The sequence below is a fragment of the Hyaena hyaena genome, unplaced genomic scaffold (genome assembly GCF_003009895.1).
Source record: "Hyaena hyaena isolate Hyena2069 unplaced genomic scaffold, ASM300989v1 scaffold_638, whole genome shotgun sequence".
Taxonomy (NCBI): Eukaryota; Metazoa; Chordata; class Mammalia; order Carnivora; family Hyaenidae; genus Hyaena; species Hyaena hyaena.
Genome location: NW_024081270.1, coordinates 215,786 through 241,694, shown reverse-complemented (window position 1 = coordinate 241,694; position 25,909 = coordinate 215,786). Strand labels below are relative to the sequence as shown.

Below are 25,909 nucleotides of genomic sequence, written 5' to 3'. Positions count from 1 at the left end.
CTCCAACTCTGAGAGCTACGCCACATCTCCAGCGCCCTCCTTTTCCGCCAGGTCAGCACGGCTCAGCTTTTCTTCTCCCGTCTAAGGGCCCTGGCTCTATCCAGTTGCATACGCCTTTGCCCCGGAAGGCTATAATCTCCACTGGATCCTCTGTCAATGCTGAGTGCTTACAGTGTGGCGGACAGTGTCCTGACGGACGTGGCAGTCTCGTGGCAGGACAGACGCGTAGGCAGAGTCTAGTCTCTGACACACAGCGTGGTGGATGCCACGATGTGATACGGACAAGGACACACTGGAATGAGCGTCTGTCCTCCTATCTGTATCTGTGAGTGTAGCGCCCTTCCTGTCATCCAGAAGGCATCCGATGTGTATTTGTGCAATGAAGTTGGTGTGGACATAAACAGGGCAAACTCTGGTACTTTTCTCCCTCAGTGATTTATTTTCCCCCTAACATTCTGTATTTTCCACACGCCTGTGTCTTAGACTTCAGGTCACCTAAGGATGAAGCAGAGATTTGGACCATCATTCATTCATTCATTCATTCATTCAATCATTCAATCATTCAATTCCAAAAATTTACTGAACACAGGTCATGTACCAGGCATGGTGCCAGGTGCTGGAAATAGCAGCAAATAGCACAGACCTACCTGCCTCCTAAAATGACAGACCCCAGTGAGTGGTTGCAAGGTGCACTGTTTCCAGATAGGAATGGCAGAGGCTGCTTGTTACATCTGTACAAAAGACACAGAGATTTCATGTCTTATCACTGCAATTCCTTACATCCCACAATTTTTACTCATTCAAAGAAAAAGAGGTAATAAAAGAATGCTCATCTGATTAGATGTGAGCAGGTAACTGCCTTCTAGCTATGTATAAACCATTCTGTTGATAATTCAGTATTTGCATGAGGAACAAATCTGAATTTTCCAGGCTTTGAGACCGTGAGGGAGCAGCTAATAAGGCAGTGGGAGGACTGAACAAAAGAGTATGAGTTGGTCTGTGGCCATTTCTGTCAACTTCCTGTTAGCAGACTGACAGCATGTGCTTACGCACGGTGATTAAGTCTTCACAGGGCGAGTGGGTTCTCGGGGGCTCCTCCCTCTTCTCTGCCTCTGCTTTCTTCCCCTGTGTTCTGGAGCCCCTACTCTACTCACACCTTCTTCCTCCCTGTTTTTCATTTTTCCTTCATGTTTCTTGCCCCAGAGTACAATTAATTCAAAAGGTCTACTGGGTATCTATTTTACATTCAGCGCTCTGCAGGAATTTTGCATCAAGACAAGAGCAAAAGTAAGAATACAAGAAGCAAAACTCAAGTAAAGGTGAAGATCCAACAGCAGAGAGCCATCAACTCCTGCACACCTGGGTTTTGCTCCCCAAACAAGAAAGTTCTGGGCATACAACAGTTTAGAAGGAGTGACTTCTTCAGAAGGGAGTGGGGCGCTGTCTGAATCCACACACTCGTCTGGGGGAGAGGAGGCGGTGGTGAGTGTTCGGTGTGTATTCCGGGGAGGACCATGTCCTGTCATGAGGACGGGAGGAGGGGGAGATCCGAGGTCAGAGGCCTCAGGTGGTGGGCACGGGAACGCCCCCGGGGCTGTTCCACCGGTTCGTCTCAGCTTGTTCATGGGCTCTTCTCTGGATGAGGCCACAGGGACTCCGCTCACTTTCCTCTTCTCGTTAACATCGCTGCCGCCTCCCTGCTCTTCGGTGCCCTTCCTTCCTCAGGCCTGCATGCGGACACGGTCGCGAGTCCCCAGGCTGCTGCTGCCAGCTGTGAGGATCATAAGCACTTTCCAGGGCAAGAGTTTCAACACTAAGCATGATGAAGAAATTGACAAAAGATAAAATAGATAAGATGAGGAAATTTAAAAAACCTGAAATAAAGTTCTTACAGTTTTTACTTAATGTTTACTTATTTATTTTGAGAAAAGGAGAGACAGAAAGCGAGCGAGCGAGCGAGAGAGAATCCCAAGCAGGCTCTGAGCTGTGAGAGCAGACCCGATGTGGGGCCGGAGCCCACAACCCGTGAGATCATGACCTGAGCGGAAACCCAGAGTCAGACACCTCACTGACTGAGCCACCCAGGCGCCCTATAAACTTCTGACAGTCTTGACCCCTGCTCAGTATTTCCTGTCTCCCACCGAGAATGGAGGAATGGGGCTTAGCTTTCATCCGCTCTGTGAAGGTTTGAACAACTCAAGGCGCGCATGTGCACGCACACACTTGGACCCACTAGAAGGAGGCGCTGTGCTGAGGAGACAGCAGTGTGATGAGGAACAAGCTGCTGTTACTTTAGGACTGGGAGTCCGGGGAGCCTTCTCTAAGAAGGTAAGGGTCAGGCTGAGGCCCTAAAAGGAGCCCTGTGAAAAAACCAGGGGAAGTACATTTCAACCACACCTGGTGAGTTGGGAGAGTGGAGAGGAACCCACTGTGGCCGGAGCTCGGTGAGTGAGGGCAGAGAAGCACAAGACGAGGGGTGGGGTTTAATTTAGATATGATGGAGAGCCATTTCAGAATTGGCAAAGTGACATGTTATGATGTATGTTTTCAGGAAAGACTACACCAGGGGCGCCTGTTGGTTAATTGTCCAACTTCGGCTCAGGTCATGATCTCACAGTTCATGGGTTCAAGCCCCGCATCTGGCTCTGTGCTGACAGCTCAGAGCCTGGAGCCTGCTTTGGATTCTGTGTCTCCCTCTCTCTGCCCCTCCCCTGCTCTCTCTCAAAAATAAACATTGGGGCGCCTGGGTGGCTTAGTCGGTTAAGCGTCCGACTTTCGCTTAGGTCATGATCTTGCGGTTCGTGGGTTCAGGCCCCACGTCGGGCTCTGTGCTGACTGCCAGCTCGGAGCCTGGAGCCTGTTTCAGTCTGTGACTCTCTCTCTCTCTGACCCTCCCCTGCTCACGCTGTCTCTCTCTCTCCTAGAAATAAATAAAACATTTTAAAAATAAACTTTTTTAAAATTTAAAACTACAGAAATTAAAAAAAATATACTAGCTGCTATAGAGCAATGAGAGTAGAAACAGGGAATCCTGTACAGGAGTGCTGATGCATAGGGGCACATGTACCCCAGTGTTCATAGCAGCACTCTCAACAATAGCCAGAACATGGAAAGAGCCTAAATGTCCATCAACGGACAAATGCATCAAGAAGATGTGGTTTATCTATACCATGGAATACTACGTGGCAATGAGAAAGAATGAAACCTGGCTATGTGTAGCAACATGGATGGAACCTGAGGGTGTTATGCTGAGCGAAGCAAGTCAGGCAGAGAAAGACAGTTACCATATGTTTGCATGTATAGGAGGATTAGGAAGAACTTAACGGAGGAACATGGGGGAGGAGAAGGGGAAAAATAGTTGGGAAGAGGGAGGGAGACAAACCATGAGAGAATCTTGAATGCTGAGAACAAACTGAGGACTGATGGGTGTGGGAGGGAGAGGGGTGATGGGCATGGAGGAGGGCACTTGTGGGGATGAGCACTGGGTGTTACATGGAAACCAACTTGACAATAAACTATGAAATTTTAAAAATGAAACGAGAAATCCCATCCGGAGGCTGTGTGATGTCTTGAACTTACACATAAATGGTGACAATGGAAACGGCAAATGGGTCTGGGATGTGGATTGGGTGTGGAGTCAGCTGAATGTGGCAGCTGATGGGAAGAGAGATTAAGGCTGACCCCTAGGTTTGTGGCTTGAACAACTGGGTGGGTGGTAGTTCCACATCCCACACCCTGGAATGGTCACACGCACTCTTGGAACGTGGTCTCAACGCCCGTCCATCATCTCTGAGTCCCTGAGGGCAGCCTCCTTCCAGAATGTGGGCAGAGTGAGCCACAGCGGAACCAAGTTTTGAGGATCATGTGTTGGCGTCTCCATGGTGAGTGGTGCTCCGTCTGGGCAGTGCTGGGCCTTACCGAATCCCACACTCACCTAGGAGAAGTGCACTTTGGGTACCACCTGCAGTGACAGCAGACAGGAAGTAAGAACTATAGCTGAAGAGATGAAACTGCTTTTTGGAGGATCATTGCAATGTTGGGGAAATTATACAGAAAGATTCCAACAAAAGCCCCCTCTGTACCAACATAGAAGAGGAAAAGAATATGATTTCAGTATTGGGTAAGCATTATCAGGGATAGCATGGGCTTAAGCTACAAGTGACTACAGAGTCTGGAGACATTTTCACATAAAATTATACAGAAAGTAGAAGAGAGGCAGGAGAGATGAGAGGACATACCCTGTGATGGTCTCATCATACCCGAGAGAGACTGTGAGCTACTCAGAGTGTTTACACTTTCAGGAGCCCCAAGACTCTGCTCTGTGAGATCACGAGTTCAGACCACTTTTACCCGGTCTGCTGTGTCCTCAAGGTGACATCCTGAAGAGGGGACGGTGGGTTGGCAGTGGCCTTCTTTCTCAAAGAACATTCATTTTTTTGCCTTTACAAGTGACCACATAATTTTTCCAAAGACCTTTCATGTAGACCATCCCAAATAAGTAATACATGAGATATGAGAATTTCATCATGTAATAAAAGGGAATACATTACAGGCATTTGTGATTTCTCCCTGCCCTTACCCCCCATGCCTAACTCCTTCGTCCCCTTCCAGGAGAGAGGCTGAGTGTGCCAGCCCCATGCTGAGCCTTCGTTATACAGAATCAGTGACCCAGGAGAGCTCAGCCAAAGAAGCAAGAATGGATGCCAAGATGACGCAAAGGGCTGTAGTTTATTTACTGGAATGAAGAAGCACTAAAAATCCAAGGAGGGAGAAAGAAAAGCAAAACCAAGAACTACAGGGACGAAGTTCACAGAATTTTTGGCGATGATTTTGAGACCAGGGCTTTGAGTAACCTGTGGGCTGGAGATGCCCAGGGAGATGAATGGGGCCAAGCAGATGAAGCACTATTATGGTTACGTGCTGGATTCCACTCAGTATTCTTCAAGTTAGGCAAAGATTCGGATGACATTTAAATGGCCTGTGATTACTGCTAACTTCTTACATGGAATGGTTACTCCTGATCTGAGACTCAAGGGGTGTTAGCTTCGAAGGTGATGTGAAGTTGGCAGGAAGCTTCCACAAGTTCTTTGCGGAGCACCACTGTAATGGCAGCATGGAGGAAGGCACAGAAGAGTATAAGCTGTGCCCAAACTTTTGAGGCTCTTATATTGGATACATGAAACTTTTCCATATGACATGTAAGAAATAACAGACCACCGAAAGGGGTGTCATAAGACTCTGAGGGCTGCTGAGTTGGTAGTAGGGCTCACCTGTGGTTTTTGGGTGTGAATGGCTATTTTTCCTGTTCTAGCTTTTAAGCTTGGCACCCCCAATTTGTAATAATTTTCTTAAACTTGAAGATTCTACATTTCCACCATATGAACCAAACAGAAAGCACTCAGGGGTGAATAGTTATTTTTCTGAGAGTTCTCTACGTAATCTTTTTTTTTCTTTCCACTTTTGTTAATTTGCCAATTTTTCTAAAACTAAAATTTTTGCTTTTAATGTAATATTTTTAAGCCCTTATTTTAGAACTGTAAGTATAATAATGGTAAAAAATGTGTCTATGACTATTCTACAGTTGGGCATTAGGTGAAAGATAAGCATGATTTAATCTTCTCTTAGAGCTTAGACCTGAGGAAGAAAAGAATAAAATTCTATGATGAAGAGCAAAATCCAGAACGTATTCCAATTCTTTTCTCCAAATGTATTAAGGAGTCTCTTTCCAATGGCCCAGTCTTTGTGCAGACATTGCTGCCATGTGCCTGCTCATATGACTTGTATCTCATTGGAGTTCACCTTGGAAAGAGGACTGTACTGGGACTCAGGGTATTTGCTTCCGATCTCAGCCCTGCAGCTGACTTGCTGGCTATCTAACCAGTTTTACCCTTGATTTCATCATTGTAAAAATAAGGGATTTACATGCGTTGCTGGTCAAAATCAAAATGGTGCAGATGGGTGGAAAACAGGTTGGCAGTTCCTCAAAGGGTCAAACACAGGACTAGCCTATTACCCAACAACTTTACTTTTAGCTATATGCTCAAAGGAATGAAAAATGGACTCAGATATTTTAAAGCCAATATTCACAGCATTTTTCACAGCACTGAAAAGTGGAAACAAGTGTCTCTCAGCAAAGGAACAGATAAACCGATGGCGGTATCCACACGGAAAATGTCCGACACTCAACTCCCGACACCAACAAGCAATGCTCAGGCACCAGCTGTGTGTGCCACAATTTAATTTACCTCTGACACCACCTCCCTCGGGAGGGCATCAGATGGCACAGGTCTGAAGGGTTCAGTTCCCCCACCCCCAACACACTTCAGGGGCCGGCTGCCGGTCACCCCGGTGCTTCTGACTGGCTGTAAATCAGAGGTTCCCAAGGCCTGTCCTTGGGTTTGATTAACTTCCTAGGGTGGCTCAGTGAACTCAGGAAACCCCTCTGGTCACTGGAGCACTGGCTTACTGTAACAGGACAGAACTCAGGAACAGCCAGACAGAAGAGATACGTGAGAAAGGAATGGGGGCAGGGCACGGGGTTCCGCCCACTCCAGGGCACCACTGTCCCCCAGATCTCCACAGTGTTTACCAACTCGGATGCTCTCTGAAACCCTTTCCTTTCTGGGTGTTTATGGAGGCTTCATTACATAGGCGCGGTTGATGTAATCATTGCTTGTGGGGCCTTGTTTTTTACCTACAGCCCCTCTCTCCTCCCTGGTGGTCAGGGGCTGGGACTCCAGGCTCCTCTTCCTTGAATCACGTGGCCGGTTCCTGGTTCCCCTTAGCAACCAGTTATCTTGCTCTAGTGACTGAGGGGTTTCCAAAAACCACCTCATTAACATGACAAAAGACACCTACTTCGGAAATTCTGAGAGTTTTAGATGCTGTCCTGCTGAAAAAGAAAATGAAGACCAATATGTGTTTCTTACAACAGACAGGGTGCCTGGCCGGCTCCGTTGGTAGGACATGCGCTCTCGATCTTGGGTTGGGCAAGGAGCCTACTTCAAAACACAACCCCAATACACCACACTCTATGGCATATTCTTCAGCCGGAAAAAGGAATGAAGTTCCGAAACATGGATGGACTCTGGATACATGTGAGGTGAAATATGCCAGACGTAAAAGACAAATAAATACTATGTGATTCCAGTTAGTTGAGTACCTCGCTGAGACAAGGGCACCCGGACAGAAGACAGGCTGGAGGTTACCAGGGGGTGCAGGACGAGGAGTTATTGTTCAATGAGTACAGGATCTCTGTTGGGGCAATAGAACATTTTTGGAAATAGCTAGTGGTGGCGGCTGTACAACCCTGTCAAAGCAATGAATGCCGCTGTGCTGTGCACATCACTATGTTATATATATATTTTACTACGATAAAAAATGAGATATTTCTAAACTATCTTTGAATTCTGATGTTCTAGAACACCACAGCCGAAGGGCTCATGAAAGAAGAGGGAGCCTATGTGGGTCACAAAGGACGTGTTGGAATGAGTCCCCTCCACCCCGCGAGGACCGTGAAGCCCAAGCACGGCAAGTGGGAGACTGCGGGCCAAGCCCAGTCGGAGAGGTGTTTTCTTTGGCTTTTGCAGTTTACCAATACAACACTTAAGGTTTTAAATAATTAGTCGCTAAAATGTAAAACCTGGGGTTACTGCAATGAAAAATTCTCATGTCTGATTCCTCTTGAAATGTCAACAGATGCAGTAACGTCCGGTCCACCGCCCCAGCTAGCTGGGGACCACGCACACTCCAAACATCCCTCGGTCTGACCTTTTCCCAGGTGGCCTCATCGATGTTTCCTGCTTGGTCACTTGCCTGTCCTATGGCATTTGAATTCGGGGCCCCTCTCATCAATTAATGCTCGGTGAAGGGTTTCCGAGAGCCCTACACTTGGCTTGCCAATGTTTTAAAAGCGAAGTCTCAGAGAAATTTCTTTTTCTTAATTTAGTTCCTTTCACCTCATCTACCACACGGAAGGACAGTTCTGGGCGACCACAAGGGGTTTTAGTTTTCTGTAACTGACACAAATACATTTGAGTGATCGTGTGAGCCTAAAGTTCTACAGACTCTTAAAATAAAGAGATTATTCGTGCATGAAGTCTCTGAAGTGTGATCACTGCTTCATTTAAGATTCAAACATTTTATAACAATCTTTAAAAGCCTCCTCTACTTTTACTGGGTTTATTTTCTATTCCAAAAGGAGTCATAGGTATCACATCAAAGTTGAAACACAATTTAAACAATACACATAAGTCTGTAAAAGTCTTTCCTGTTTGACCTCCTGAGGGGTAACCACAGGTGTTAGGTGTTTTTCTTTTTGGACTTCAATTTGTATTTGTATGTTTGTTTTTGCACACACAGGTATGCAGGGATTTGTATGTGCAATTATATGAATGCAGAAACATGGAACATATGTCATTTTTCCATAAGAAAAGAATTACACTGCAGTTACTGTTTCACAACTTGCTTTTTTAACTGGACAATATATTGTGATGTTTCCATAGCTACACAGAGAGATATGCTTCCTTCTTTGTGATGACCATGTGGCTTCAGAGCATGGGTGTAGTTTATTTAAAATTAATTATTTTGACAGATACCTAGGTTATCTCTGATTTCTCTGAACTTAAATTTATGGCACTGTGAGCATCCTCAGTCAGGATCCTGGCAATATGGAAAAAGTGATTTTGAAGAGTGTATTCTTAGCAATAAGAGTATTCAGCCAGGGCATATGTGTTTTAAAAATTCTGATCAGGATTGTGACGTGCACTTTAAAATCTACATTCTCACTCTTGCTGACACTGAACTTTACCTCTTCATCTTCTGCCAAAGTGATAGGCAAGTGATGGAGTCTTGTTTTGTTCATTTGCATTTGCCTTTTTATTATCTGAGACGGCACTACTTTGGTAATTTTATTAGGCATTTGTATTTCACTTTCTGGGAACTACCTGTTTACATCCTTAGTTGCTTAACTTGTATTGGAGTTATGTACATGGAAATATATCTCTAGATCTACATACTAAGAGAGGTTTCAAAACCCAGCTCCTGGCTCGGGAGAATGTGTGCGCTCGCTCCCGGACACTGCACCCGCTTCCTCTTGCTGGGGCTTGTAGATGTCTGACTCACTGGTAGGACAAGTAACTTCTGTTCTTTTCCCAGAACACCAGAACAGCTAGCTTGGTGTGGTGTGTAATTTAAAAAGAAAGAAATGAAATTTCAAAGGTCTCTCGCTGGCCTTTAGAAGATCATAATCGAATCCTACAAAATGCACATGGGAGCACGTACAACAAAAATACTACAAATCACTTGTCTTTGATCAGTGCTTTGCAGTCTATGTTCTTTTGATAAATAAGACATACAATAAATAATGAAAAATTAGGTAGAAAAGATAAGCACCACAACATCATTAACAGGGGCTTGGGGGAAAGAGAATTAAGTTGGTGGTGTGGGGACTGATATTGCGGAACAGGAGAGAATTCCGAGGACGACAATGCAGAGGTGGAAGGCAGAATGGGAAGGACTTTTGCGGGTGGATGAGGCAGAACAAAAGGGTGAGGGTCTATCTGGGACAGAAAGAGATTTCCCTATGAATTGAGCATCGCATTTGGAATGTCTGGGAAGTGGCCACAGCAGTGAAGAATCCTCTATCAACTTTCCTTCCTTTGAGCCCTATATTCCTGTTAACTCAATCCTGAGGTTATATTATAATTTTTTTAAAGCTGGATTAGCAATACTATATTGGTCAAAATAGGCTTTAAAGCAAAGACTTGACAAGAGACAATGAAAGTCACTACATGATGATAAAGGGAACAACCCAACAAGAGGATGTAACAATGGTAAATATCTATGCACCCTACATGAAATCATCTAAATACATAAAGCAAATATTAACAAACATAAAGGAAGAAACTGACAGTAATACAATAATAGTAGGAGACTTTCATGCCTTATTTACATCAATAGATACGTCATCCAGACAGAAAATTGGCAAGGAAATAGTGGCTTTGAATGACACACTGGACCAGATGGACCTAACATATATTCAGAACATTCCTATCCCCAAACAATGGAATACACGTTTTCTTCAAATGCACACGGGACATTCTCCAGAAGAGATTGCATTTTAGGCTATAAACCAAGTCTCAATAATTCAAAAAGACTGAAGTCAGACCACGCACCTTTTCTGACCACAACGCTATGAAATCTGAAGTCAACCACGAGAAAAATCTGGAAATCCACAAATACATGCAGAGTAAACAGCACACTACTAAAGAATGAATGGGTCAACCAAGAAATCAAAGAAGAAATTAAAAAATACATGTGAACAAATGAAAATGAAAACACAATAGTCCAAAATCTCTGCAATGCAGCAAAAGTGGTTCTAGGAGGGAAGTTTATAATGATACAGGACGGCCTCAAAAAATAAGAAAAATCTCAAGTAAACAACACAATCTTACACTTAAAGGAGCTAGAAAGAGAGAACCAAACACAGCTCCAGGCCAGTAGAAGAAAAGAGAGACAGAACAAAGGGGAAAAGAAAGATCCCTCCCCTGTGAAGTAAGCATGGACGGCATGTGGAATATTTGGAAGTGACTGTCACAGAGAAGAATGCCCTATTAACTTTCTCCCTTTGAGCACCGTACTCCTGTTAACTCAATCTCAAGTTTTATCATAATTTTTATCAGCCACATCTTTTTACTGATTTATATTGAGTTTGAGATGAACAGACCTCTTCTGGTGTTTGCAGGTGGACTTGTCTGTGACCGCCAGAGGAAGATGCCACGTCTGAACCATCCTGGCTGGACACAGTCTCAGCCACAGCAACATCCATGAACTCACTGATGCCTTCGTTCGTCTGTTACAACATTCCAAAGACAGGTAATGCCCACCCACTCTGCATTAGGATGGTGCCCGGTGCTGGGGACACAGAGGTGAGAACGTCAAGTTCCCTTCCTTGTGGAACGTGGGGTCCCCCGCGGGCTGGGGTAAGGGAAGACGTAAGTGCTCAGGTAGCTATGACACACAAGTCACCTGGTCTCAGAGGCAACATGTCAGAATCAAAGTTGCTTGAGAGCCTCTGGGTCTTCTTCACTCTTGTCAACGAGTGCTGGCCTTGCTGGGCTCCTGGAACTCAGGGGCTGGTGAGGTGAGCCCCCGAGGAGGCTATGACTCACGGCCTCATTCAGGGTGGCCTTGGTGTTAATTTATACTGTAGTTTGTTCTGTCTGTTCACAGGTGAGTAGGCTTCCGTGGAAGAAGGAAGTTTTACTGAGGCTTAAAATGTTGTTTCTTACTAACCAGATGGCTTACGTGACCCTCTAGCATATTAGAAAGGTGCTCTGCCTCTAAGGACAGTGGCATTATAATCTAACAGAGTTAGACACTGGTTACTTCTCCGAAGGTACTTTTGTTCAAATTGCCTTGTTTTGTATGGTCTTGTTTTGTTGCTTGTTGTAAACCATATATGTAATGGTAACAAAGTATCTAATAAACATTTTAACTTGCTGGGTTTCTATGTTAAGAAAATAACTTGTATTTTCCCCATATCAAATAAAGCAGATACTGTATTTATAAAACACCAATGAAAAAATTCTGATGTGAGGATTAAGACAGGCGTAATGAACGACACTGTCATTAAGTGTCAGAGGAGATGGCCTTCTGGCCTCATTTCTGCCACTTCTAATTGTGGAACCAAAGCCACAGACATACAACCCTAGTTTCCTCTTTGGTGAAATGAGAATGAGGAGGATAGATATAGATATAGATATAGATATAGATATAGATATAGATATAGATATAGATATAGATATAGATATAGATATAGGAATTTATAGATATATAAATAGATATAGGAATTTATAGATATATTTATTTACATAATATATATAGGAATTTATATAAATAAATATATCTATAAATTCCTATATATATATATAGGAAACGGCTTTTTTTTACACGTTCATTTATTTATTTTGACAGAGCACAAGGAAGGAAGGGGGAGAGAGGGAGGGAGGGAGAGAGAGAATCCAAGCAGATTCTGTGGTTTTAGCACAGAGTTCAATGCAGGGCTCAAACTCATGAACCATGAGATCATGACCTGAGCTAAAGTGAAGAGTCGGACATTTAAGTGACTGAGCCATGCAGGCGCCCCAGGAGGACTTATTTGACAAAGGAGTGTCTTATGTCCCATCCAACTGCCAAAGACTACAGCAATGTGGAACCACTCCCATGAATGCAGGGGACACGAGCACGTGCTGACCCCAGAGACGTGAGGCTGTGCATCTGCCCCGTTAAACATACTCACTGTGTCGTCCAACGCCTGATTCTCCATCTGACCTTCCCTTGTCTGCAGGCCTCAGGGAGCCCCTTAGTTTCTCAGAACTTCAGTTTCTTCAGCCGGGATGTGAAGATAATAAGAGTTCCTGTGTCAAAGTGATGTTAGAGAGAAGAAATGAGATAATTCACAGAAAACCCCTGCTATTGCGTCCGGCTCAGCAGGTGGGTCAGTGTCACTTCTCTCTTCACCTAAAATACTAGCTAAAACACCTAAGTACTAGCCTCCCTACGCTTCCTAGGAGCTTTCTGCAGCCAGTGAGGCTCAAGCCACTAGGATTATGCAAAAAAAAAGTTACTGATTTATAAATATTGTCACTGACAGCTGCCAGGTAGCAATAATAATCTTAATAATTTGGTCGGAATTATAATTGTAATGAAATAAACCCAATATAGCTCTTATTGGTGGCAGGCCATGTTCTAAGAATGTTACACATATTGACTAACTCCATCCCCAGCAAGGAGGGTACCAGTATTCTTACCCCGTTTTTATACATGAGGAAGTGCAGGATACCAGGCACACAGCTAAGTGGTAAAGAGTACTTGAAGCCAGAAGGTTGGCGTCCCGAACTCATGCTCTTAAGTACTTTGCTTGACTGATTATTTTATTTAAACATTTTTATTATTATTATATTTAATGTTTATTTATTTTTGAGAGAGAGACGGGGGGTGGGGCGGAAGGGGCAGAGAGGCAGGACAGAAGATCTGAAGTGAGCTCTGTGCTGACAGCAGTGAGCCTGATGTGAGGCTCAAATTTATAAACCATGAGATTACGGCCTGAGCTCAAGTTAGACACTGACTGAGCCATCCAAGTGCCCCTATTTGCTGATTGTTTTTTTATAAAAATTGCATATACTCCTGAGTGTATTTGCTTTAAACGCTGGAAAGTTTTAAGAAGTCTGGGAAACCTTAGACAAATTAATGATGAAATATGAGAGAAAGACCAGGTAGACTAAAACACTGAAAATTTCTGTGATAATAAAGAGAGAGAATACTAAATAAAGAGATCAGTTTTGAAATGCATCAGTGAAACTCTGCGAGAACAATCAAGTAGAATTACCAGACAGTGATGCTGGCAATATGACAGTCTAGATCCCCCTGTTGACTTTCATGGTGAAAACACGTACAAATGCTGCATAAAGGATAAAGGAATGTTGAGAAAACAAGACTTGAACAAACCGATAAAGTTAGGAGCTTCTCACTATACAGTAAGCTTCTTACTGCTATTCAGTAAGTGAAGAAAGCAAAAATATAAAAAGGTCAAAGAACTGGCTTTCCCCATGAGGACATTGGCCAAATCAAGCTCTGGTTTTCAAGTGATGGGGTTCAGGACACACCATCTTGCAAGATGAGGGAGCAGTGTGAGAAGATTGCAGAGGGGGGCCAGTCTCTCTGACCTCCCCTGACCCTTCTCTCCAATGCGGGTCAGGAGACCCTCCAGTGAGAGGGGCACTTCCTATGCGAGGAGGGAAGGAGCAGCCTCTCTTCCCAGCGAGAGAAAACAATCCCAACAGGCAGGCCCTGCTAGAGCTCCTCCAGCCCGCCCCTCATCCCCTTCGTCCGGTCCCACTTGCCCACCCTGTCCACCGGCCAGCAAACCTGGCCTAAAGTTGCCAGTCATCTCCCTATGAAAGTTCGTAGGTCATGCAAAACTTCTATTAAATGAATTTGTACAATGTGCCCCCGTTAATCTGTCCTTGTCGGTTTTCTTTCCAGGTCCAGCCGGGGAACCTGAGAGGGTGGAGGAACACTCTCCTCCTCCCCTACAGGAGCCCTTGAGGGACACAAGTGTGCAGGGGCCAGGACCTGGGTGAGCACAGAGCAAAGGCCTGGAAATCATGGTGTCCTCTTAGTTTTCTTCCTCTCTCTTTCCTTCTGAGGAGGTCCCTCCCCAGTCATCACTCCCGGCCTCCGCCCTCTGGGGGCCCCCTGCCTGCTGCGGGGCGGTGGGTAGTCACCGGAGTCTCCTGGCAGCCTGGGGCCTCCCTCCCTCCAGCGGGCTCTGCAGCCGCGGCTCTCCCAGTCGCCCTTTCCTGGGCACTGTGCCCGCGGGGAAACAGTGAGTCAGACAGTGTCTAGTAGCAACAAGTGATGAGCAGATCCAGGTATAGACAGATTCTTCTCTGTCTTCCCACAAAAGAGAAAGGTGAGCACCTCCCATGTGCTCTCCCTCTCCATCCGTTATCGTAGGAGCGTTAGTGCTCTGGCATTTATGCTCCGGATCTAAGCTTTCATTTGTTGTTTCATTCAATAAATATTTATGAAGGGCCCAGTCTGTGACAATTGGTTAAGTGCTGGGGACACACGAAGGGAGGTAAGACGTATCCCCGCCCTTCCAAAGCTCGCAGTGGGACTCTCAGGAGTGGACTGTTTCTAACCCCAGTCTGCAAACAAAGCGCGTGAAGCTCGGACAGACAGGGAGGAGTGGTCACGGGGTGACAGCCGCACCGTCCCTTCTCCCGCCCTTGCTCCTCTACCACACCCAAGGCTCACTGAGAATTTGCACGAGCCACGGCTTTTGGGTGGCAAGTGACAGAAAAGGAAATCAATCAACCTTAAGCTAAAACAGGAATTTGGGAATTAGGAATGAAACCAAACTCTAGGTGGGGGAAGGGAGGGTGCAGGCACTGGGGGAGACTCAGGGGAGACTTGGTCCAAGGGAATCCTACTGTGTTGAGGGTTTCTCCCTTGCTCTTTTATCTCTAGCAGCCCCACAGTCTGGATTGACCTGTTTCTAATATCAGAGAGACACCCTCCAGGCACCTGGGGTGCAACTTACTGGCAGTCTATACCATGTCCTAATGACTCATGACAAAGGAAAAAGGGCTACTTCCCTGCTACCTATAGTTAGAACAATTCTGGGGAAAACGGATTTATTCTACATGGCCCACAAGCACACCTCCGGAGTCGCCTTTGACCCCAGAGGGGTGAGGAGTTCTGATTCGCTACTTCTTTTTTTTTTTTAATGTTTTTATTTATTTCTGAGAGAGAGAGACAGCGTGAGCAGGGGAGGGTCAGAGAGAGAGGGAGACACAGAATCTGAAGCAGGCTCCAGACTCTGAGCTGTCAGCACAGAGCCCGACGCGGGGCTCAAACCCACGAACCAGGAGATCATGACCTGAGCCAAAGTCGGATGCTTAACCAACTGAGCCCCCCAGATGCCCCTGATGGGCTACTTCTGTAGCCAAGGATGACAACGCTTATAATGGAAAGAAGGTGCGGTGGCACCAATGTGGCCACTGCACGGTGAGAATGGTGCCAACTCGGTCAGTACCTGGTGATGGGAGTGAAGAACACATCCCAGTAAAGATCTGGTACAGCACCTTTACCTCGATACCGATGCTACTGCCCTCTAATATTCAAACACTGTAATGATCAGTTTTGTTCTACTAGATGGCAACTAAAAAATTAATTAGGAAGCCTGTCCTGCTTTTTTCTCGTCTCAATAACATTCCATACATATGTTCCTTGATGTCTAAAAAAACTCACCCATAAAACATTGGGGAATAGGTTTTGGAATTAGGATGATAATATTTATTTAAAACTCTTTCTGGGGGTGGTGGTGCCTGGCTGGCTCAATCGGTGGAGCAGGCAACTCTTAATCTTGGGGTTGTGAGTTCACGCCCCACATTGGGTGTAGAGATTACTTAAAAATAAATAAAATTTAAAAAATAGAATAAAATAAAAATTCTTTCCTGAGTATGTTGTGTATTTAAATTTCCTTAATTACTAACATTTGATAGGTGTTCAAACTATGTTAGTTTCCTCTCCAACTGGAAAACAGAGGAGATTGCAATGTTAAAGATGATTGAGAAATGGTATATCTTTAAGGAGACTTACGAATTTTCAGAAGATTAACATGAGAACTGTGTTGAAAAAGAAAGGTATCAGAAAAAGGCACCTCTCAAACAACTGGTGATGAAGAACTGACTGTTTCTTTTTTTAAAACTGAATGCCGATCATTTGTAAGACAGTCTTACGGTGACTAGAAAAATACAAGTTAAATAACTGGTATACAAAAGGCAAGCCCGATGCCCTATGTTTAGATTCAATAAAATCAGTCCCTGGCAACGTTTCTAAAGAATATCTCAGTTTCTGTCCTTGCCTCAGGTCGGACTGGGAATGACCTTTTCAGGGAAGGGAACTAGCAGCCAGGTTATGCAATAACACCCACATCGGTAAGTCAAAGATCACCAGGCATGGGCCGGCCCCTGAGCAAGCAGGGCTGTTACCCAGTGTATCAGGGAGCCAGCACACTGCAACACGCCAGCAAGAATGGAGTTGAAAGGACTTTCTGGGGAGGAGTTTGGCTTGTTGAGATCTTGAGATCTCACATCTTGAGATGTGGGGTTCTGCCGGGTTGGAGGCCATTCTCAAGAGGGGGCAAGTCTATGCGTGGGTGGAGCACAGGGATAGGGATAAGCAGAATCTAAAGCTTTCCCTGCCCCAGAGACAATGGCCAGTCACTTCAGCTAGGATGCAAAACATTTTGACTCTGCTGTGGCTTGGACACGTTCCTGTCTTTGTCTGTGTTCAGACAAGCCCAGGCCTGGTGTGCGGATGTTCTGTGAAACTGTGCTGTGCGCTCACTAGCGGTCAGGGCCAGGCGGCTCCCAGAGGCAGGGCCGCTTTCCCTTCCCCACCTCTGTGAGGTGACATGTGAGCTGTAAAACTTTAAAAACATTTGAAGGTAAAGGAACCGGATGTGGGGAGTTGCTCACCTGGAGGGTTTGTGCCTTCCCCCCACTCCCCCGCAGGTCAAGGGTGGAACTCCAGGCCCAGACACTGCTGCCGATGCTTGGCCTCGCCCAGGAAACCTGGTGAGATTGGTGGGGGTATCAAAGGTGGGGATGTTTACAGGAAGGAAAGGCCTATTGTAGTTGGCCATGTTCCCAGGAGAAAGTCTAGAGATTTCTGGAAATACTCTGGTGCGGTTCTGACCCTGGGCTGCACCGGGCCTGTTCCCAGTTTAAATGACCACTCTCTGAGGGGCACGTTCACAAAGAGTCTCTCCAAAATAATCTGTGCAGATGGTTGACAAATGTTTGTAATTAACATGAAAATAAAAGTTATGTGTTTATTGTCCACATTCCAAAGTTCCCAGTTACAAAGAAGCAGATCCCTTTTAGGAAACTGGGTTCGAAACCAGCATTGATTCAACTGGATTATCTGCAAACTGACCTACAAGTAGATATTGAACTAAATGCAAAGTAACTCTCACAGTCCCCTTTTAACCTACTTTATTCTGCCCATGTTAGGACTGAACTCCTTATGCAAGGAAAATGTAATTGCTTATGCTTTTGAAATATATATATGTCTGTACTAAAAAACTGAGTTTCTGCTTGAATTTGTTTATTCTTTCTTAAGACATCTGGTGAAGAGAGGAAGTGGTAAGTAGGGTGGAAACGCATGATCTCTAATTGTTCTGAAAAAAGGTTTTATTTGACTTTCCTCTACATTTGGCTGCAGAGGGGATAAAAGAAATGAAGTGTGACCCAGACTCTCGTGGTTCAGCTGGCTGGCCTCCATCTTACGATTTACACTGACTTGGTTAAGCCTTTTTTTTTTCTTTTAAAGATTTTATTTGTTTAAGTACTCTCTATGGCCAACATGGTGCTTGAACTCATGACCTCTAGATCAAGAGTTGCACACTCTACCAACTGAGCCAGCCAGGTGCCCCTGATTTGGTTAACACTTGACCTGAAAAAAATGTAAGTATCCTACAAAGAGTCCATATAAGAACTTACTAAGAGGATTTGCTACAACTCTTTCAACAGTCATAAACATTTATTAACTCTCTTTCTAAAAGGGTACCAAGAATCTGGTAATTGATGACTATAAATTATTGTTTGTAGAAGAAGCAGGAAACTTCCCTTTCTTTCTACAATAATTTCATCATCTGTAGAGAAAATGGGCTTTGGTACGGAGCCAGAGCATGCAAATCTAATAGGGGATTTTCAGTTCAGCATCAGAATAAGAAATCAAATAGAGTAAGAAGGTTAACCTGGAGGCTGAGGTACGTCTACCACTGCCCGGCTGTGGACCCGGAGCAGGTCTTGCCCTGATGAAAACTTTAACTCGGGTGTCTTCATTTGTGAACTCTGAGCCCAGGGAGGTGCGTTTTGGTTTTGTTGTCCTTCTGTTTTTCACAGCTCTTCTTAAATCTTGTTTTGGTATCAGAAGCATGTGGACAATAAGGATATGCTGGAGACGGCAAAGGTCTGGGGACAGGTTTGGAAGAGTTGAGGACTGAGGCTCGTGAGCTTGGGGAAGAGGAAGTTCAAGGTGGGACAGAAAGATCTCTCTGGAAAACGTGGAACCTGCCACGTGAGGAAGATACATTCGTGTTCTGGGATCAAAGGATGGAAATTACAAGGAGATAGGCTTTGGTTCAATGTCAAAAACGTTCAGATTTTCATTAAAACATTACCAAGTATTAACTGAACACCTACTTTGTGCTAGGCACTGATCTAGGATCTGGGGATTCACAGTCAACAGCCCACAGAACTGCCCCAGGGAGGTGTACATTCTGTAGGGTAGCCTGGTGTGCTAGTTGCTGGAGGTTTTCACACAGACAGGCTGTTCACAGAGAACACCACGTCTGGGATTCCTGCTCTGGATGGGTTAACTTCCTCAGTCTGAAAGCCTTAAAGGTCTTTAAGTGTATGAACATTTAGTCAATCAACAAACATTTATTGAACAACGTCTTACTGCCAGGTATAGCCCTGGTCACTGGAAATGTAAAAATCCAGAGACACATCTCCCCACCGTGGGGCTTTCAATCCTACTGGGGAGAAAGATGTAAGCAATGTCAAAGCTTGGTGGTAGAAATACGTAACGGAGCAAGAGCCCACCAAGGTGGAAGAGAAAAGTCAGGCTGAAAGTGTTCTGAAAGAAGGGACATCGAGGTGTTTTAAGGGATGAGGAGGGCTTCAGCAGGCAGAGAGGACCCATGAACAAGGTCTTGGAAGCTGTAAATAAAATGGTGCACTTAGAAAACCGCAGGTAGTTGTATGATCCTAGTTTGGGTTCTAATTCCCAGTGGATAAAAATGGCGCCGAAGGCATAGTGCCTGGGGATTTGCACTATCCATGCCATTTGAGGGCGGATCCCAGGGCTTGGCAGGGTGACTGATCTTATATGTTTATTCGTGTACTCTTCCAAAAATCATTGAGTACCTATTATGGGCTGGATACTGTATCGTGTGGCGGGGGTACAGAAGGACTTAGACCAAGTCCTTGTCCCCAAGGAGGCTCCGGTCTAAGGAGGGACACGGACGGATCAGCTAGGGGAGAGGAGTCACGGGTGTTGTGAAAGGCACTTGGGTAAGGACGCTGAAACCACAGAGACCAAGTGAGAAGGGAAGGCGGCAGGTGACAGAGGAGAGTGGAGGCCAAGTTCAGGGCGGCGCTGACCTCTGGGGTGAGCCCTGCCGGGCAGGAGGGATGACGGGGGGGGGAGGCGGCAGGGTCCGCGGTGCCGAGGGCGGTGCCGGGAATGCTACACGCCTCCGAACAAGCCGGGGCCAGCACTCGGGCCGGGGGCACACGCGCCGCAGCCCGGCTGCGGCCCTCCCGCGACCCCGCGGTCCGCGCACACTTGTGAGCAACGCCGTGTGTGTCCCGCCAGGACACCCCTCCCGTCCTGCACGGGTGACCTTTCCGAGAAGAAGCGCAGCAAGGCCGGGTGAGAGCGGAGACACCTCCAGGCCGGCCCGGACGCTGCTCGCGGCCCGCAGCAGGGGAAGCGCGGCGAAAACGGGTGCGGCCGACAGAGCCCCCCCCCCCCAAGCCTGACCCCCCAGCCGGGGCCGGCTGCAGGTTGGCATCTGAGACCGGAAACCGGGATGCGAGCCACGGGACCTCCCTTCCCGGCCCGGTCGCCGGCGTCACGTGCCCTCCAGGCCGCCGCCGCGCCCGCAGCTCCCGCGCCCGCCCAGCCGCGCGCCGGGGCCGCCGGCTTGGCCTCACCTGCCCGCGTCCTGTCCGCACAGTGCGGCCCGGTGCCGCTTCCGGCAGTTTCCCTGACACACCCGGGACGCTTGCTATTTGGCCAACTGAGGGCTGTGCTCCTGGAAGAACCGCTTGCGTTCCGTCAGGAGGCCCGCAGCGTCCCAGCGACGACGCCCCAGGCGGAGCGTGGCTCCCGCCGCCCGCGCACGTGGGCGCCGCCCCCTGACCTGCAGCCCTCGGCCCCCCCGCCGGCCTGTGCGCACGCGCGCCGCTGCCTGACCGCCTGCCGCTGCCGGCGCCCCGCCTGTCTCTGCGCATGCGCATTCTTCCCGACCGCCGTCAACGCCTATTTGCCTATGCACGTGCGCACCTCTCCCCGACCACCTGCCGCCAGTTCTCGCCTGCCTGTGCGCATGCCCACATATTCTGGCCCCAGTTCTCTGCAACGCGCAGCTGCGTGTCCCACAATCTCATTCAGCCCCACACTCTGTCCCTGAGGGAGCCTTAGATCCTGCCAGTTCAGGGCTCAGTCCCAGGAGTCCGGCCCCCGTACCCCATTTCATTTGTGAGTCGTGAGGAGTGGGTCCCCAGGGTCCTCGCGACTTCTGTCCAACTTGACTACACATCTCGTGCTCACATGCTCGCCCTCCTCTGGGTCAAGCATTTGCTAGAGGAGCTCTTAGAACTCAGAGAAACACATTTACCCGTTTATTAAAGGACACGACTAAAGAGTGCAGATGAATAGCCAGATAAAGAGACGCATGGGGTGAGGTCTGGGAGGCCCCAACACAGGAGCTTCTGGAGTTGGGGTGTCACCCTCCCTGGTGTGGATATGTTCACTGACCTGGGAGCCCTATGAGCCCCTTACTTTAGGGTATGATCAGTCATTAACTCCATTTTCAGCCCCTTTAGCTTCTCAAGAGAATGGCGGGGGAGGGTGGTGAAATTTTAAGCTCCTAATCTGGGCTTGGTCTTTGTGGTGAAGGGAGCCCCCCTGGGATCACCTCATACAAATAAAAGACACTCCTATCAGCCATGACATTACAAGGGTTTCGGGAGGCCTGTGCCAGGAACTGGGGCAGAGCCCCGCATGTATCTTTTCTGTCACTTCGTGGTGGTGTGGCCTCACATATCATTCCCTGCCTCTAGTCAAGATGACTTTGGGATTCTGTTGGGTTGAGTCTGGGTGCTGGGATCCTCGCTCTACTTTGTGGATTGCGGGGGATGGCGATCGCTGGTGCTGGAGTCACCTTACTGTTGTGTAGACGGTAAGAGTTTACTTGCTGTATTTCGCGTGCTCTCCCAGCTTCCCAGTGAGGTGAATGTTATGATTTCCATGCTGCCAGCGAGAAACCTGAAACCCAGACAGAGCAGGTGAGTTTGCCCTGTGATTCAGCTCATGCACAGCATCAAACCCTTGTCCATCCTGGCAGGTTCATCCCGAGGATAATGTGGGTGAAAGGAGCTGCTGTTAATAACTGCCTGGAGAGCCGGGGGTAACATGGAGCCCTAGGGGGCAGACTGGGGAGTGTGTGCAACTGGTGGTCTCTTTAAAAGAACAAATTGTAATCTTGGTAATCGTTTTTACTTTTAAAAATTCTCCATCTTACTGATTTTTAACCTTAGATTTATTATTTCTTTTCTTTAGGAAGGATAAGATTGCCATCTCCTTTTATGAAGCCAATGTAACTCTAATATCAAAATTATTTGATAAAAAAAGTACACTAAAAGTAGATTACAGTCCAGTCTCACTTCTGAATACAGATTCAAGCATCCTAATGTGTATTAGCTCACTGAATTCAGTGATTAAAAATTATAATATACTGTGATAAATTATGGTTAATTTTAGGAAGGTAAGGAGAAAAATTTTACATTAGAAAAAAACTATTAATGTAATTTCATATACTAACAAGTTAAAGAAGGAATACTTAGGAACATTTCAAGAGATGCACAAAAAACATCTTATTTACTATTTAAGTTAGTAGAAAACTAGAAAGAAAAAGAAACTTCCTTAATGGAATAGAAAAGTATTTATCTTTTTACTTGGAAAAACTTGAAAAGCATTCTCTTTAAGATCCGGAACAATACAAGATACATACTATCGTAATGTTCTACATAACACTGAAAGTTCAGGACATGTAATAAGACAGGAAAGAATGCTAAGAAATATAATGATTGGGTGAAAAGAGATGAAATCATTGCAATTGCAAGCATTGTGATCATTTATAAGAAGACTAAAAACAACAGACTTTTAGAAATAATAAGAAAGTTCAATATTATAATACTAACATACAAAAATCAATAGCATCCCTCAATATCAGCAATAATAAAATCAAGAAGATCATAGGCAATAAAATACCAAAACAAAAACAACAAACCTGCAAAATATCAAGGACTTAAGAGACAAACATTCACAAGATCATTACAAAAGAAAACTTAAAACTCTGTAGCAAAGGGCATAAAGAAAGAGCTGAATTAATAGCGAGGTAAATCATCCGCAGTATTTAAAGATAACAATTTTTCCCTGATTTAATGCAGTTTCAAGCAAAGTCACTGCCACTATTGGGGAGATCCTGCTCTGCTCATATTTGGAATGAACCTTCCACTGAGTGAGTCTGGGTTGAAGGCAGGACCCCCTCTGTGGAAGTCATAGAAGGACCAGACACCCCTTCTGGCTCTTCGGAAGTTAGCACATGAGTATGTGATCCGAGCTCAGACATGAAATTCTCCTTCTCAGGGCTCTGACTCCTGAGCGATGCAGTGATGTGGGGAGGGTTCAGAGGACTTTTCACTGTGGCCGCCTCCATGTTGGTGTCCCAACAGCTGCTCCCTCCTGTCTGTCTGTCCTGCTGCCACCTGCTCTTCCTTGGTTAGTGCCCAGATTTTGAGCTTGTTTCTCTGGGCTTTTCTCCCAAGAGCTCTGGTGAATTCTGATGCCTTTCTTCTTCAGTAGATTCATTTCTGCATTAAATTAGATAGACCAGTTTCTGATGCTTGTAATCAAGAACTTGGAGCTGGGAACATTGCCACGATATTGCTGAACTTCGAGGGGAAGAATTCCAGTCTGTGAGTAACTAAGATCAGGAGTCAGCAAACTTTTTCTGTAACAAATACTAACCATTTTAAGCTTTGGTGGCTGGATGCAACTATTCAACTCTACTGTTGTCAGGGCTCAAAAGCAGCCATTGGCAGTATGTAAGCAAATGGGCATAGTTGTGTTGCAATAAATTTTTAATTACAAATAGTTGGTGAGCAGAGTTTGGCCCAGGGGCTGTACTTCCCTGACATCTGATTAAGACAGTCATGAAGTGGTGCCTGGTTGGCTCAGTTGGTTAAGCATCTGACTTCAGCTCAGGTCATGATATCACGGTTCATGAGTTTGAGTCCCACATCAGGCTCTGTGCCTGGAGCCTGCTTGGGATTCTGTGTGTGTCTCTCTCTCTGCCCTCCCCTACTTGTGCTCTGTCTCTCTCTAACTCTCAAACATGAATTAATGTTAAAGAATTTTTTAATAAAAATAAATTTAAAAAAATTAAAAAAACAGTTATGAAAAAGAAAAGCAAAGAGGAGACAGACTCACTCTACTAACTAGCAGACACATCACCCAGCCATAGGAAAAACAATATGGTACCAGTATGGAAACATACCCATGGCTCGCGGAACAGAATAGAACCAGAAACAGGCCCATGGGAGTTTGGGTTACTTAAACATTTTGTAGGAAAAGTTGGTTCACCAAATGGAAAAAGATAAATTAGGTCCCTATTTAAGGAAAAATATAAAAATAAGCTCAAAATGTAAGTATGAAGTGGGGCACCTGGGTGGGTCAGTTGGTTGTGTCTGACTCTTGATTTTGGCTCAGGTCATGATCTCATGGTTCGTGGGATAGAGCCCTGTGTCAGGCTCAGCACTGACAGCACAGAGCCTGCTTGGGATTCTCTCTTCCTCTCTTTGCCCCTCTCCTGCTCATGCTCCCTCTCTCTCAAAATAAATAAACTTAAAAAAAATAAGCTAAATACAATAGAATAAAATTTCTAGAAGAAAATATGAAGTATCTTCAGGACTTCGGGGTATGAGAGGATTATGATTGCCAGGCCGTTATTACACTATTTTACATTCTCAGAGGACACATCAGCAGAGAAAGCCGTTGTATTATTAGGGCAAGTTAACTTGGGTGAGCACAGTCTTATTCAAAGACCAGAACACAAGTGGTGAACCATTCACTGGGCGGTGGAAAGAAAGGAAGGCCAGGCTGCATGAGGAATGGGTGTTTTTGTGTGGACAACAATGATGGCAAACCCTGAAGGGACAGTATTTGGAGCCAAAAAGCAATCCAAGGCTCTGATGGAAAATTCTTTAAATAACATGGCTTTCAGGTCCAAGAATGGGACAAGCGAGACCGAGTAGATCCTTACCGTTATCTTGCTGGAGAGGCAATAAAAAAGACCGGAAACACGCAACCATGGCTTCAAACCCAAGTGTCGTCACATAGAAGCTGTGAGAGTTCCCTCTTCTTTGGAATGGATGAATACTACCCTCATCTGAGGGTTGCTGGGATTTCTGGAATGTAAGCAGGTAAGGTGGACTGAGACGGTTACACGCTCTTTGTTGTGCCCTCCCATTGAAAAGCGGAGTTTGTTTTCCCTTGCTTTGAATCCGGGCCGCCCGGCATGATGGAACGTGGCAGAAGTGGTGCCTCTGCGTCCTGCTTCTCGGACACTGTAGGTCTGGGCATCGGCCACTGGAGTGTAAAGAGGCCACCTGGAGAGAGAGAGAGGTACCAGCTCTCCAGCCATCTGTGCCAAGGCACCAGACATGTGAAGGAAGCAATCTTGGACACTGCAGCCCAGCCACTGACTGATGAGATCAAGGCCAGCAGATCCATCGAGTCCATCCACAGAATTATGAGTGATAATGCATAACTGTAGTAGTTTCAAAATATTAGGGCTTATTTGCTAGGTAGCCACAGACAACCAAGAGTCTATTAAGCAACTACCAAGCACCAGAGTGCTTGGAATATGCAATATCCCAAATCATTGTACCAAGCTTTCACATTGTAGCAGTTATGCCAGTGAGCCCAGCATATGGGGGCTATCCTTCAGGAAAAAGTCAGTTTCCATTTAATGCTTTTCCAGACCACTAATTTATATATCAGTTAATTAATTCCTCCTTTCAACAAATGTTAAATGGATGTCTACTCTATGTCAAATGCCCTTTTCTTGTCTGAAAGTAATTAAAATGATACCCTTTAAGTCTTTGTTGGTGATGTGACAGTTATTTAGATAATCAGGATAATAGGGTTTAGCTAAAAAGGCATATATTTCTCTGATCTGGACAAGTAAGAAATGAAGTTCAAAGGAAATTTATCCTAAGCAAATTATAATGAATATCTTTCTATGTATTAATACTTAAGCTGAATGGAAACCAGTTAGCTATTTCAAGTTTAAAGTGGTCTGTATTTTGCCTATCATTCTAGATTTATCTAAAATGAAAATTTTAATTGAGCAACTTAACTCAAATTAATATTCATTCATTCATTCATTCAACAAATACTTATTAGATGACTTCTGTGTGCCAGCGATCATGCTAATCACTAAGTTTCTAGTTCTGAACAATTCAGACATACACAT

At 45.6% G+C, this 25,909-nt stretch overlaps 2 long non-coding RNA genes across 5 annotated transcripts; one reads left to right on the top strand and one right to left on the bottom strand.

Moving 5' to 3' along the window:
- Positions 1-416: 416 nt before the first annotated feature.
- LOC120219687 lies at positions 417-20,525 on the bottom strand. 4 transcript variants are annotated; one of them, XR_005525360.1, is made up of 5 exons: positions 20,301-20,525; positions 12,298-12,419; positions 1,360-1,813; positions 648-731; positions 417-495 (listed from the first exon to the last, which is right to left on the bottom strand). It is a non-coding gene; the product is annotated as an uncharacterized LOC120219687 (long non-coding RNA). The 4 variants fall into 4 exon arrangements; XR_005525358.1 differs by having other exon boundaries at positions 12,302-12,419; positions 20,301-20,524; XR_005525361.1 differs by lacking the exon at positions 1,360-1,813 and having other exon boundaries at positions 20,301-20,522.
- Positions 20,526-22,115: 1,590 nt separating this feature from the next.
- Positions 22,116-25,531, top strand: LOC120219688. The gene is made up of 2 exons (XR_005525362.1): positions 22,116-23,348; positions 24,656-25,531. It is a non-coding gene; the product is annotated as an uncharacterized LOC120219688 (long non-coding RNA).
- Positions 25,532-25,909: the final 378 nt, after the last annotated feature.